Source organism: Phyllostomus hastatus, unplaced genomic scaffold (assembly GCF_019186645.2).
Source record: "Phyllostomus hastatus isolate PE091 unplaced genomic scaffold, TTU_PhHast_1.1 phas_contig_98, whole genome shotgun sequence".
NCBI classification, from domain to species: domain Eukaryota; kingdom Metazoa; phylum Chordata; class Mammalia; order Chiroptera; family Phyllostomidae; genus Phyllostomus; species Phyllostomus hastatus.
Genome location: NW_025333999.1, coordinates 2,982,099 through 2,996,401, shown reverse-complemented (window position 1 = coordinate 2,996,401; position 14,303 = coordinate 2,982,099).

Below are 14,303 nucleotides of genomic sequence, written 5' to 3'. Positions count from 1 at the left end.
GTAGAGGTATACAGATCTAAAAATTTCCTGAGCTTTTCATTCAAGATCTATGCACTTACATATGTTAAACCACAATTTGAAATTTAAAAAACCACACAAATTTATTATACCATTGGAAGCAGCTCCTGACTAAGTCCTTCCTGGGAACACTGGTAATTAAAAGTAAGGAATTAAACATAGTCTTGCCTTCCCAGTAGTAGCTGTGTTTCACAGTTACCAAAAAGCCCAGGAAGAATGCCAGCTAAAGAAAATGTAGAAGGAATGAGAGAATTAGAAAAAAATTACCATTTGCAAAAGTCCTCGAATCATTGATTGAGGCAGTGACCATAATGGACATTATAAAACATCAGGTGAGAGAATGATGGGAATAAGATATGCACAGGGTGCCAGAGGGTTCGCTGGGTGTAGGGGAATGCACTTTGCCATGGAGGCCAGAATGTCACTTGGGCTAGCTTTGATGAAGCCCAGTACTACCATAGAGCAGCAATTTTCAACCTGTGTGCCACAAGAATTTTTATAACATGCAATACCTCAGTATTCAGCCAGAGGCACTGACCTCTTTTCCCTTAGACTATCAAATTAAAAAATGACAATAGGTAACAATAGCTGTATGGTATAAATGAATCAAAATTATATCCATTTTTTTGTCAGATCAGCAAAAAATATTTCTTGGGGTGTTCCACAGAATTGTAGTATTATGTATGCCATGAGATGAAAAAGCTTGAAAATCACTGCAGTAGAGGGATCCAGGGCCTTGTGGACATCTTAATGTGATACAAAAGGAAGTTCACAGCTCTCCCTGGGGCACATCTGGCCAAAATGTTAAGTCTGCCTCTGATCATGTGTCTCAACCTAACATCCAGTCAGTAGGAAGTGGAAGGGGTCAAAAAACAAGTTAAATAACATTAGAAAGCCAACCGACAAATCCAGAGGGTGGGCTCTTCAACAAATTAGTCAAAAAAGAAAGAAAAAAGAGGAGCGGGAATTATTTAGGGCAGGTGGCTTTGCTGACATGTGGAGCCAAATTATGGAGGAGGGCTCTCTTGTGCATTGCAGGATATTGAGCAGCATCCCTGGCCACCATCCTCTAGGTGCCAGTGGCACATCCCTTTGACAGGTGTGACAACCAAAGTCATCTCCAGGCACAGCTAAGTGTCCTGGACATGTTGCTCTTTTAGAGGATGGTGGAGCAACTCACAGAAGGACCTGGGGTCCCTGGTCTGTTCATCAGCAGAGACAAGTAACATCCTCTCTTATTTAAGCAAGAAGGCTGCATGATGCAGAATACCATGCCAACCAACAGTGAAAACAACAAAGTAGATCTTTAAAAATGTAGTACTGCCATGACCAGTGTGGCTCAGTTGGTTGGGCATTGTCCTGAAAAATGAAAGGCCACTGGTTCAGTTGCTCATGGGGCACATCCCTGAATTGTGTGTTCAGTCCCGGTTGGAGGCTTGTTAGGGGCAGTCAATGTCTGTCTGTCTGTCTGTCTCTCTCTCTCTCCCTCCCTTCCCCTCTCTCTAAAAATGAATAAATAAAATCTTTTAAAAAATGTAGTGTTGATGGGTTGAAACCCAGATACTATAGCATCACTCCTGATCCAAGGGGCAAGAGCAAGAGGTCTCCACAGAGTTTTGACAAAGGGGAGAAAAAAAGAAAGAAAATTAAAACTATCCCCTAATGTACTGGTGAGTAAGGAAATAACAATCTGACACTCGGTACATTGAAATGTAAACAAGACATTCTTCTGATGGCTGACAATTCATCACAAAGCTGAACCATTTCTGCTTATTATACATAAGGTGTAGTGCATGATTAGTAGGCTGATTCTTGGAACTTTTCAAACTATATGCAAAATAAGGTAAAAGAAAATATGTATATATTTGCTATATTAATGTAACAGAGTGAAGCCAAGAGGGGGGCCCCAAATGTGGATTTGGAATGGGGTCCAGAACTTGAGGTGTTCAGGAAATATTAGAAAGATATCTAGGATGTTCTCACCCCTTCCCCCACAGGTGTGAGTTGGGGGATGGGACATATGGAGCAGGAATATGCAGGGCTGTTTTGTATAGCAACAGCTTTGCAACTAACCTCTGGTGTGGTCATTTAACATATCTATAACCTTTAACTGGTTGCATTAATATGTTAAACAGCTGTAACCATGCTTTGAGCCAGGGAGAAGGGACTTCCACCCAAGATGTAACTGGGGGGCAGGTCCCCTGGGTTACAGTGCCTGTGTGAGAGCTTGGACAAGATTGGCTCCATGACATGGGGCCACACCTGCCCAGACTCACTATGGCAGCCCAGTAAAGCTGGAAGGATATGGGAGTGCTGGCAAGTGTAGCCGATTGTAGGAGGAGTTGGAAATGGGGCTGCAGAGGAGGACTGGTGAGAAGATTTAAACCAAGACACGGCAGCCATTAGGGAGAGATCCACGCGGCTTTGAGCAGAGTGGGGACTCCCACAGCCCTCTGAGGGAGAATCACCATGTGGCTTTAGCAGAGAACTGCCACTTGGCTTTGGCAGAGTAGTGCCCCCCACCTTGCAGCCACTGAGGACAGAACCACGCAGCTTTGTCAGAGTGAAGACTCCCTCAGCTTTGCAGAAGAGGACCCCACAGCTTGATCCTAGCTGATGACACAGCTGATGTCGTCAGGACATCAGGCTGCGTGGACATCAGGACGTCAGGCTGTCGGGAGCCTGAATCTACTTCTTTTCCTGAGATACGGTATCCTAAATTAGGGCAGAGGGAGAAGGAAGGACTATGTGCATCCGTGGGTGTCCTAAAGGACTTCGATATTTTAATGAAGACATTAGGTCACTACTTTCAGTCTGTCTGGCTTTAAATAAACATTTCCTTCCCTTTTCACAAATCTCTGGCATTGAGAGACATCTTTCCTCTGGCAGAGGACAATGTGAACCTACCGGTGGGTCCTTTCGGTAATAGTATATTGGCATCCCCCTTAGCCCCTGTGTTCTGTAACATTAACACTATCCATGGATAAAATGGAATAGAATGTCAGGGACACCCACTCAAACAGGTTTGGGGAAATATCTTGCAAGCAGGGGTTTGATGAGTTCAGACAATCTTGGAAACCTTTTCCTAAAAGTGCCACAACATCATGCCAAAAGGAAAGTTGGGAAAAAAAGGAATGAACTGATATTTGAAAATAAAAACAATAAGAAGAGGCATTCCCCTAAATACTTGAGGCTTTAGGGAAAAATGCATGGGGCACATGGATATGTGTCAGCCTAGCCTCCCCACCTCCACTGTTGAAAGAAGCTGAAAAAAAAAACCCACAAGTTAATAAATACTTTTACTCTCTAAAAACGAACAATGAACTTCCACCCAATATGAAGGTGTAGGTAGACATACTGTGCCTCCTCACACAACCAAAAGAAAGACAACAAAATTTTAGAAACAAAAAAACAACCAGTACTGACAGAAAATTGAACTGTATGGAAGTCCGACAACCAAGGAGTTAAAGAAGAAACATTCATCTAGACCGGTAGGAGGGGCGGAGTCGGGTGGCCAGGTGGCGAGGACAGGCGGCAAAGCGGCAGCTGGCGGACCCTGGGTGCACAAGGCGGCAGCGGGTGGACCTAGCGAGGTGGCAGATTGCGGAGGGGTTTGGTGTACAAGTCAGCTGGCGAACCAGGCAGTCCCACATTCACGTGCAGATAAATCAGGTGAAACTGTGGAGCGAGACAGACCGAGAAACCCAGGGTCCCAGCGTGGGGAAATAAAGCCTCAAAACACTGATTGAAAACACCTGTGGGGGGTTGAGGTTCTGGAAGAGACTCCCAGCCTCACAGGAGAGTTCGTTGGAGAGACCCACAGCGTCCTAGATAGAACATATACAAAACCACTCACCCGAGAATCAGCACCAGAAGGGCCCAGTTTGCTTGGGGCAGAAGGGACTGAAATCCGGCAGAGAGCCGAGCAAGTGCCATTGTTCCCTCTCGGACCCCTCCCCCACATACAGCAGCACAACCCAGACACTGGATTGCCCCGCCCTTGTGAATACCTAAGGCTCCGCCCCTCAGTACCTAACAGGTGTGTCAAGACAAAAAAAAAAGGCCCAAATGAAAGAACAGATCAAAGCTCCAGAAATAATACAACTAAGTGACGAAAGAGATAGCCAACCTATCAGATGCACAGTTCAAAGCACTGGTGGTCAGGATGCTCACAGAATTCCTTGAATTTGGTCACAAATTAGATGGACAAATGGAGGCTACACTAAGTGAAATAAAGGAAAATGTACAGGAAACCAATAGCAATGGGAAGGAAACTGGGACTCAAATCAGTGGAGTGGACCAGAAGGAAGACAGGAACAATCAAACAGAAAAGAAGGAAGAAACAAGAATTCAAAAAATGAGAAGAGGCTTAGGAACCCCCAGGACATCTCTAAACGTTCCAACATCTGAATTATAGGGGGTACCAGAAGGAGAAGAGGAAGAGCAACAAGTGGAAAAGATATTTGAACAAATAATAAAGGAGAGCTTCCCCATTCTGGCAAAGGAAATAGACTTCCAGGAAGTCCAGGAAGCTCAGAGAGTCCCAAAGAAGTTGGGCCCAAGGAGGAACACACCAAGGCACATCATAATTACGTTACCCAAGATTAAAATGAAGGAGAGAATCCTAGAAGCAGCAAGAGAAAAGGAGGCAGTTACCTACAAAGGAGTCCCCATCAGACTGTCAGCTGATTTCTCAAAAGAGACCTTACAGGCAAGAAGGGGCTGGAAAGAAGTATTCCAAGTCATGAAAGGCAAGGACCTACATCCAACATTGTTCTATTCAGTAAGGCTTTCATTTAGAATGGAAGGGCAGATAAAGTGCTTCTCAGATAAGGTCAAGTTAAAGGAGTTACGTTAGTTCATCATCACCAAGCCCTTATTAGATGAAATGTTAAAGGGACTTATCTAAGAAAAAGAAGATTAAAAACACGTACAGTAAAATGACAGCAAACTCACAATTATTAACAACCACACCCAAAACAAAACCAAAAACTAAGCAAAGTAGAATAGGAACAGAACCACAGAAATGGAGATCACATGGACGGTTAGCAACAGGGGAGTGGGAGTGGGAGTGGGAGAGTGGGGGAAAAGGTACAGAGAATAAGTGGCATAGATGGTAGGGAGAAAATAGACCAGGAGGAGGGCAAGAATAGTATGGGGAATGTAGAAGCTAAAGAACTTATATGTATGACCCATGGACATGAACTAAAGGGGGGAATGTGGGTGGGAGAGGGTATGCAGGGTAGAGGGGGAGTGAAGGGGGAGAAATGGGACAACTGTAATAGCATAATCAATAAACCATATTGAAAAAAATTAGGAAATGTTATGTGCTAACCCAGATCATTATTACTACTTCACTATCATTGTTATTTTGGTCAGCATAAAAATGCACCCAAGTCTTACCAATCCTGAATAAAGCCTCTCTCTCCAAACCTCTTAACTAATTTTATTGTTTTTTAAAGATTTTATTTTTTAATTTATTTTTAGATACAGGGGAAAGGAGGGAGAAGAGAATAGAGAAACATCAATGTGCGGTTGCCTTTTGCTCACCCCTCACTGAGGACCTGGCCCGCAACCCAGGCCTGTGCCCTGACTGGGAATCTAACCAGCAACCCTTTGGTTGGCAGGCTGGTGCTCAGTCCACTGAGCCACACCAACCAGGACTTAACTAATTTTATTTTTGAATAGTAAATACACTCAGGTGTGTCAAGAAACAAAAAGTGTAAGAAAGTTCATGCTGTAGAATCTCCCTCTCCTTTCCCTCCTTTCCCTCCTTTCCTGCACAGATAACCCACTGCTCTTGATTTCCTGAGTATCCTTCTAGAATATATGTGCATGTTTACAAACAAATATGAATACAGGTCCTTAACCTCCACCCCCGCACCTACTTTTGCACTGAATGTGGCATTAAAACGTTTTTTGTTGTCATAAAATAGATATAACATGGAAATATACCATGTTAGCCATTTTAAGTGCCCATTTCAGTGGCGTTAGTACATTCCCATTGTTGTGCTACCCTCCCGCCATCTGTCTGCTGAACTTGATCATCTTCCCAAAGTCAAACTGTCCCCATTAAACACTGACTCCCCATTCCTCCCTCCTTCCAGTTTCTGGAAACCACCATTCTCCTTTTTGTCTCTATGGACTTGCCATCATGCTTTGTATTGATAGAATAAAAAAGTGTTTGTCTGCCATGGATTGAGTGCGGGCTGCGACCAGGTGGTCTCCAGTTTGATTCCCAGTCAGGGCACATGCCTGGGTTGCAGGCCAGGTCCCCAGTGGGGGGCCTGTGGGAGGCAACCACACATTGATATTTCTCTCCCTCTCTTTCTCCTTCCTTTCCCCTTTCTCTAAAAAGAAATAAATACAATCTAAAAAAAAGTGTTTGTCCTTGTGACCTAGCTTTTTAAAAAGTAATCTTTTAAAAATTGGTTTTGGAGAGAGAGGATAGGAGAAAGAGTGAGAAACATCGGTTTGTTGTTCCACTTATTTATGCAGTCATTGGTGAATTCTTGTATGTGCACTGACCAGGGATCGAACCCACAACCTTGGCATATTTGGATGATACTCTCACCAACTGAGTTATCTGGCCAAGGCTAGCTTCTTGCTAGCTTCTTAGCATAAAGTTTCATGGTTCATCCATGTTGTAGCAGTGTCAGAATTTCAATTCAAGATAGCATGTTTTGCACATTCTTCTGTACCTTGTCTTTTTCTTCCCACTCAACAAATGCTGGTGACCTCCCCTTACCGAACTCCCTTTACGCATCTTTGTTATTTTTCTACAACTTCATAGTGTTCTGCTATGCGGATGCTCCAGAGTTAATTTCACTCTCAGAGATGGACATTTTTCATCCATTTGTTCTTAGGCTAACATGGCAGTGAAGAACTTTGTACAAGTGTCATTTCACACACATGCAAATGTGTCTGTGGATAAATCCCCCAAAGTGAGATTTCTCGTTCAAAGACAATTTGCATTTGTAATTTTTACAGATATTGCCAAATTTCTCCTCTTGGGGTTAGATTAATTCACACTCCCTCCAGCAATGGATACAGGCCCTGCTTCTCTACATCCTCACTGATAGACTATACATCAACCTTTGGGCTTTTGCCAGGACGAAGGTGAAAAATGGTATTTCAGAGTAGGGAAAATTTGCATTTCCTTCACCATAAGCGAGGCAGAGTATACTTCCATGTGTTTACGAGCTATTTATAGTTTTTTCTTGCCCATTACTCTTTTGGTTGTTCATCTTTTTCTTCTTGACTTGTAGGAGTTCTTTATATATTAAGGAGATTTACCATCTGTTTATGAAATTTGTTGTAAATATTTTTCCCAGTTTGTGATTTCTCTAAACTTTTGACTATGAGCATTTATGAGGATTTGATACATGCCTGCTTTTGTGCTAGGCATTTTAATCACACACTTCAACCCTACTGACATAGTTTTTCATTTCTAAGGACTATAGCATGCATCTCTGAAAAAAAAGAACATTGTCCTACACAATCATGCAACTATTTTCACATCTAAGAAAATACACAATCATTCTTTAGTCTCATCGTATGCCAAGTACATCTTCAAATTTCCCTGAGACTCTGAAATGTCTTTTTGGTGTTGGTTTAGAGCACCACTAGCCAACAGGACTTTCTCTGATGTCAGGAATGGTCTATATCTGTGCCTTCTAATATGGTAGCCACTGACTACATGGAGCTGTTGAATGTTTGAAATGTGTGCAGTGCAAATGAGGGACCGAATTGTTCATTGCATTTATTTTAGTTACTTCTATTTTTTTAAAGATTTTATTTATTTATTTTTAGAGAGGGAAGGGAGGGAGAGAGAGAGAGAGAAACATCAATGTGCGGTTGCTGGGGGCCATGGCCTGCAACCCAGGCATGTGCCCTGACTGGGAATCGAACCTGCGATGCTTTGGTTTGCAGCCCGCACTCAATCCACTGAGCTATGCCAGCCAGGGCTACTTCTAGTTTTCATAGCTAAATGAGAACTTACAATACACCTGATGAACCTGATGCAAAAATTCACAACAAAATATTAGCAAACCGAATTCAACAGCACATTAACAGGATCATATGCCACAATGAAGTGGGATTTATCTCAGGGATACAAGGATGGTTCGACATCCACAAATCAATGTGATATATCACATTAACAAAAATGAAGGATAAAAATAATATGACCATCTCAACAGATGCAAGGAAGCACATTTCCACTCCCTGCATCCCATCCCCAATTCTTTGCCCTTCCCCAACCATTACCCAAACCATCACCAGTATCTCTAAGGCAGAGGTGTCAAACTCATTTTCACCAGGGGCCTCATCAGCCTCGTGGTTGCCTTCAAAGGGCCAAAATAATTTTAGGACTGCATAAATGTAACTACTCCTTAAGTGTTAAGGAGTTGAAATTACATTCAGCGCTTTGAAGGCAACCAAGAGGCTAATGTGGCCCCCAGTGAAAATCAGTTTGACACCCCTGCTCTAAGGCATTTTATTTATTTGTTTGTTTGTTTGTTTGTTTATTGAGAGCATCAGAGACACAGAGAGAGACAGCGAAGGAGAGAGACAGAGAATCAAACCTACAACTTTGGTGTATCAGGACGATGTGCTACCAATACCAACTGCGCTGCTCGGTCAAGAGGATCAGGACTCCTGATGGTAGATTCTTTTTGTTTTTAAAGATTTTATGGGATGGGAGGGAGAAAGAGAGAGAAAGAAACATCAATGTGTGGTTGCGTCTCACGTGTTCCTGGCCTGCAACCCAGGCATGTGCCCTACACCTGGAATCTAACAAGCAATACTTCGGCTCACTGGCTGGCATTCAACCACTGAGCCACACCAGGCAGGGCAGATGGTAGATATTCTTGAAGAACAGGATGTATAATTTTGTACTTTGCATGCTTGTATCAGTAAGTTGCAATTGGCACGATGGCATTTTGTACTAGATCTCAACATCTATATCCTTTTAGCTCAGTGAGACATTTTTACTTTTTAAAATATACTTTATTGATTATGCTATTACAGTTGTCCCATTTCTCCCCCTTCACTCCCCCTCTACCCTGCATACCCTCTCCCACCCACATTCCCCCCTTTAGTTCATGTCCATGGGTCATACATATAAGTTCTTTAGCTTCTACATTCCCCATACTATTCTTGCCCTCCTCCTGGTCTATTTTCTCCCTACCATCTATGCCACTTATTCTCTGTACCTTTTCCCCCACTCTCCCACTCCCACTCCCACTCCCCTGTTGCTAACCGTCCATGTGATCTCCATTTCTGTGGTTCTGTTCCTATTCTACTTTGCTTAGTTTTTGGTTTTGTTTTGGGTGTGGTTGTTAATAATTGTGAGTTTGCTGTCATTTTACTGTACGTGTTTTTAATCTTCTTTTTTCTTAGATAAGTCCCTTTAACATTTCATCTAATAAGGGCTTGGTGATGATGAACTAACGTAACTCCTTTAACTTGACCTTATCTGAGAAGCACTTTATCTGCCCTTCCATTCTAAATGAAAGCCTTACTGAATAGAACAATGTTGGATGTAGGTCCTTGCCTTTCATGACTTGGAATACTTCTTTCCAGCCCCTTCTTGCCTGTAAGGTCTCTTTTGAGAAATCAGCTGACAGTCTGATGGGGACTCCTTTGTAGGTAACTGCCTCCTTTTCTCTTGCTGCTTCTAGGATTCTCTCCTTCATTTTAATCTTGGGTAACGTAATTATGATGTGCCTTGGTGTGTTCCTCCTTGGGCCCAACTTCTTTGGGACTCTCTGAGCTTCCTGGACTTCCTGGAAGTCTATTTCCTTTGCCAGAATGGGGAAGCTCTCCTTTATTATTTGTTCAAATATCTTTTCCACTTGTTGCTCTTCCTCTTCTCCTTCTGGTACCCCTATAATTCAGATGTTGGAACGTTTAGAGATGTCCTGGGGGTTCCTAAGCCTCTTCTCATTTTTTGAATTCTTGTTTCTTCCTTCTTTTCTGTTTGATTGTTCCTGTCTTCCTTCTGGTCCACTCCATTGATTTGAGTCCCAGTTTCCTTCCCATTGCTATTGGTTTCCTGTACATTTTCCTTTATTTCACTTAGTGTAGCCTCCATTTGTCCATCTAATTTGTGACCAAATTCAAGGAATTCTGTGAGCATCCTGACCACCAGTGCTTTGAACTGTGCATCTGATAGGTTGGCTATCTCTTTGTCACTTAGTTGTATTATTTCTGGAGCTTTGATCTGTTCTTTCATTTGGGCCTTTTTTTTTTGTCTTGACACACCTGTTAGGTACTGAGGGGCGGAGCCTTAGGTATTCACAAGGGCGGGGCAATCCAGTGTCTGGGTTGTGCTGCTGTATGTGGGGGAGGGGTCCGAGAGGGAACAATGGCACTTGCTCGGCTCTCTGCCGGATTTCAGTCCCTTCTGCCCCAAGCAAACTGGGCCCTTCTGGTGCTGATTCTCGGGTGAGTGGTTTTGTATATGTTCTATCTAGGACGCTGTGGGTCTCTCCAACGAACTCTCCTGTGAGGCTGGGAGTCTCTTCCAGAACCTCAACCCCCACAGGTGTTTTCAATCAGTGTTTTGAGGCTTTATTTCCCCACGCTGGGACCCTGGGTTTCTCGGTCTGTCTCGCTCCACAGTTTCACCTGATTTATCTGCACGTGAATGTGGGACTGCCTGGTTCGCCAGCTGACTTGTACACCAAACCCCTCCGCAATCTGCCACCTCGCTAGGTCCACCCGCTGCCGCCTTGTGCACCCAGGGTCCGCCAGCTGCCGCTTTGCCGCCTGTCCTCGCCACCTGGCCACCCGACTCCGCCCCTCCTACCGGTCTAGATGAATGTTTCTTCTTTAACTCCTTGGTTGTCGGACTTCCATACAGTTCAATTTTCTGTCAGTACTGGTTGTTTTTTTGTTTCTAAAATTTTGTTGTCTTTCTTTTGGTTGTGTGAGGAGGCACAGTATGTCTACCTACACCTCCATATTGGGCAGAAGTCACATTTCCTAATTCTTATGGATTGTTTTCCTATGGCTGCTGTTACAGATTAGCACAAACTGGGTGGCTTACAGAAACTGAAATTTATTTTTTCACAGTTCTGGAGACAAGAAGTCCAAAATCAAGGCTCTACAGGAGGATCCTTCCTTATCTCCTTATCTCTTCCAGTTTGTAGCAGCTCCAGGCATGACTTGGCTTTTTGGCCTCCTTGACTCCAATCTCTGCCTCTGTCTTCACATAGCCTTGTCTCTTTGTCTGCATCTTCAACACTTGTTACTAGGTTTAGGGTCCACCCAGATAATCTAGGATGATCTCATCTCAAAGTCCTTAATTATATCTGCAAAGACCCTTTGTCGAAATGAGATCATGTTCATAGGTCCCGGGTGTTAGGACATGGACCTATCCTTTTGCAAGTCACCATTCAACCAACTGTTCTTACTGTGTGCTATGGATGGTGCTAAGCACTTTACACAATGTCACCAAAGTCCTCAACACAGTCCCATGGAGTAGATAGGCTTATTATTTCCATACATCCCATGAACTCAGAGAGGTGCAGCGTCCTGCTCAAGGTCACACAGGAATCAGGATTCAAACTCAGCTGTGTTGGGTTCAACATTCTGATTCTGTGTGAGGCACAAAAGAGATTTCTGGTTCTGAGTCAAAGTCAGACAGTCAGGCAGCAAAAATTTCTGTCATGTCTGTTCTTAACCAGCCCCTGGGCCAGGCACTGGTGATATGGAGCAAGTGGAAGAGGGCGTGTCCCTGGAGAGTCCCTGGGAGGAGAGACTGGATTATTCATCAGCCCTTTCACAGAGGTAGAATCAGCTGACTCCTGTCTTCTACAGCACTGCCCTTGGCCCGAGGCATCCACAGGGGACAGCCAAGGCCACAACTTTGTCACCAAGAATAGGACAAAAGAATAAAGTTCAAATCCAGAGGGAATGTGTCAAGTACAAATAACATTTAAGCAGCACTACTGCACACCACAGGCTGTTTTATGAGTTTGACATACTCATTGAATCCTCCCTGTATTACAGGTGAGGAAACCAAGGCACAAGAAGGTCAAGTGAGTTGCCCAAGGTCACACAGCAGGAAATAGAGATGGGATTGAAACCCAGCTCTGCCCATTACCAGAGGCCCTATTGGGTTTTTTTAAATATTGAGGTGAAATTGATATAACAAAATCAACCATGTTAAAGTGAACAATTCAGTGGCATTAAGTATTTCTCAATGCTATGCAACCATCTCTTCTGTCTAGTTCCAAAACATTTTCATCACCCCAAGGGGATACGCAGTAGCAGTTACTCCCCATGCCTCCCTCCTCCCAACCCTTGGCAACCACTGGTCTTTCTGTCTCTATGGATTTGCCTACTCCGGACATTTGCTTACTTGCACATCAGTGGGATCACACAATATGTCCTCTTTTGTGCCTGGCTTCTCTCACTCAGCATCATGTTTTTGAGGTTCATCCACACTGCAACCTGTATCAGAATTTCATTCCTGTTTAAGGCTGAGTGATATGTTCCATTGTACGGATGGACCACATTGTGTTTATCCATTCATCTGGTGATGTACATTTGGAGTTTTTCTATTTTTTGACCGTATACAGTATTGCTGTTCTGAATGTGTGCATGCAGTAATGTACATGTAATGTTTAAAATGGTTAATTTAATTTTATATTAATTATACCTCACTATTAAAAAAAAGAAAGTAGTGCTATCTGCTGAGAACGCCTAGAGGCAATGACACCATGCCCCCACCTCCAATAGCAATGAGCACAGCCAGTGCCCAGGGCCCTTCACCAACAAAGGCAGCCCAGCTCCTTGGGGAAATGGCCAATTCCAAGACTGGGGTAGGGGAGAGACAAGAGGGGCCTGGGACATCTTGGGGTGCCAGAAAGTAATAAAGTGCTGAAAACAAACGAATGAACAAACAAACAAAAATGGAGTCATGTTGAAAGAATAGTCCCTAAAATGCTTACAGCAGTGGCCAACTGACACAATGGCCAAAGCTGAAACAATGTGAGCAACAAAATAAATAACAACAGTACTGGATTATAACCCATAGACTAAAATACCCCTGACCGGGGTGGCTCAGTGGGTTGGGCGTCCTCCCGCAAACCAGAAGGTCACCGGTTTGATTCCCAGTCAGGGCACTGATTGTTTTTCTCACATTGATATTTCTCTCCCTCCCTTCCCTTATCTGTAAAAAAATAAATAAATGAAATCTTCTTTAAAAAAAAACAAAGTAAAATAACTGTTCATGAATCCATACTTTTATAAAGAAATGATTGAATAAACAAACCAATGGAGATAGAACAACTCTTCCTTACGTAAGAACTTCAGGTAATAAATAATAGGAAATGTAGAAGGAATGAGATAAATGGAAAATTACTAATAAACAAACATCACAGTAGTAATTTCTACATGCAGGATCCACCAGTGAATGGAAAGGCAGTGCGGGAAATTTGATGGGAAACAGGGCCTTTGCAGGGCCTCAAAATACCTCAGCCAAAGTATTTATCTGTTTTTTATATTTTTATCATAGTTTTACCAGAGGGCCACCAATTCTTCCATACTGCTCCTCCCAGACATTGGAGCTGCATTGTTCTGCTCTGAGAGGAGGCCGAGAGTGTTGGTTAGAGAAACGTGTTCTGTGTGAAAATTCTTCCAGGTGTCCACTTGTGATCAGCACAATTTTCTGTATGTGCAATAAAAAGTTCAATTTGTTCAAGTGCAGCAAGGAAAAAAAGGAAAGAGACAGATTTGGCTGTAGGTTTTGGAGAGGCACGTGTTGGTGTTAAAACTGTAAAAAACAAAGAAATGATGATGCCTCAAGTTTGGTTGGCAGTTACCTCTGGGAAAAGCCAGGGATTGTGATGAGGGGGGATGTGGGGGAGGGGGTGGACATTGGTTTCTGGCACCGTGCTGTTCGTGATCCGTGCGATGACGGCACAGGTGTTCAGTTTGAAAAGGTTATTTAACTTGCACATGCAGTGCAATGTCAGTGGTATCCTGGAGCCAGCTGTACTGACTTGTAAGGATGGATTTCAACTTTCCAGGAATTTGGGGACATCACAGTGACATCACATTGGGAGCTTGAAATTGGCCAGAACGTGACAAGTGCTACAAATCAATTTTTTTTTTCTGGAGAGCCCATTGTTAAACATTTCCCAGCACATCACAGCTCCTCTAAGTATATGATATTAAGTAAGCATTTTTAGTCGTGAAAAAATACATATAACATAAATTTTACCATCTTTGCCATTTTTATGTGTCCAGCTCAGTGGCATTAAGCACATTCA